The sequence below is a fragment of the Protomyctophum parallelum genome (assembly GCF_964188405.1).
Source record: "Protomyctophum parallelum genome assembly, chromosome: 4".
NCBI classification, from domain to species: domain Eukaryota; kingdom Metazoa; phylum Chordata; class Actinopteri; order Myctophiformes; family Myctophidae; genus Protomyctophum; species Protomyctophum parallelum.
In genome coordinates, this window is record NC_139700.1 from 46,563,131 (window position 1) to 46,564,142 (window position 1,012).

Genomic DNA, 1,012 nt, shown 5'->3' on the forward strand with positions numbered 1-1,012 from the left:
TATTAATATGTCATGTTCAGCAGTCAGCACTATATCAGAAGATGTAACCCAGGCAAAGTAATCTGTCACTCTGCAAGTTTAACCCATTCTGAACGGGCACCCATTTTGTGTCGGCATCATGTTATGCTTTATCTATTGAAAAATAGCAGATCTACAAGCTCATATCGCGCCACCGAGTGGCGCGATACGAGCTTGTAGGTCTGCTATTTTTGGAACGACTGACATTTTAGAATCTGATCTCAGGTCAGAATGGTTCATCAGACCAGTGTGTGTCGGCGGAAACCGCGTATGAATCTGATCTCAGGTCAGAATGGTTAACTATAAGTTTCATTTCTGATAGCCAGGCTGCAGCCCTGCAGTCCTATGCAGATATACAGCATTGATTGAAAGTGAAACATGCAAATTGATGTAAACATATACATACAGATTGAATTAATATTTATATATCAGATCAGCATCACATAACATCGCATCGCATCGCCGCCGACACCAAAAGGCTTCCAGTTCAGAATGGGTTTTGCGTCAAAGATCAACTCATCTCCCCCGCAAATCGCGTGTCGCCAGTGTCACCATGTGAAATTGCATGTTGGGACGGACACTGATTAATATTGGGACACACGTCCGGCATCACAGGCCACCGTTCTCGGTGTCACGCTTCCTCTGCTCCCACCCAAACGATTACAAAATGTATGTTTTTGGGTGAATGAAATAACATTCGCGGGACCCCCTTACATAGAGAATATTCACTTCCTGATTCTCAGTTTTAAAGGACGGTTTTGGACATACAAGGACAAGGTTTCCAAACGAGAGAGAAAACAAAAGCCCACGGTCTATGACAGTTAAATGAATACTGTGTGGATATGATTTATATTAACCAGCTCAGTGGCCTTGTGGTTAGAGTGTCCGCCCTGAGACTGGGAGGTCGTGGTTCGATCCCCGGCCGGGTCAGACCAAAGACTCTAAAGAAATGGGACCCAGTGCCTCCCTGCTTGACACTCAGCATCAAGGGTTT

The 1,012-nt window shown here is 44.9% G+C and overlaps 1 protein-coding gene across 1 annotated transcript in view; it reads right to left on the reverse strand.

The window, feature by feature from the left end:
- Positions 1-1,012, reverse strand: part of bcar1 (BCAR1 scaffold protein, Cas family member) — a 66,930-nt gene that overhangs the window by 10,102 nt on the left and 55,816 nt on the right.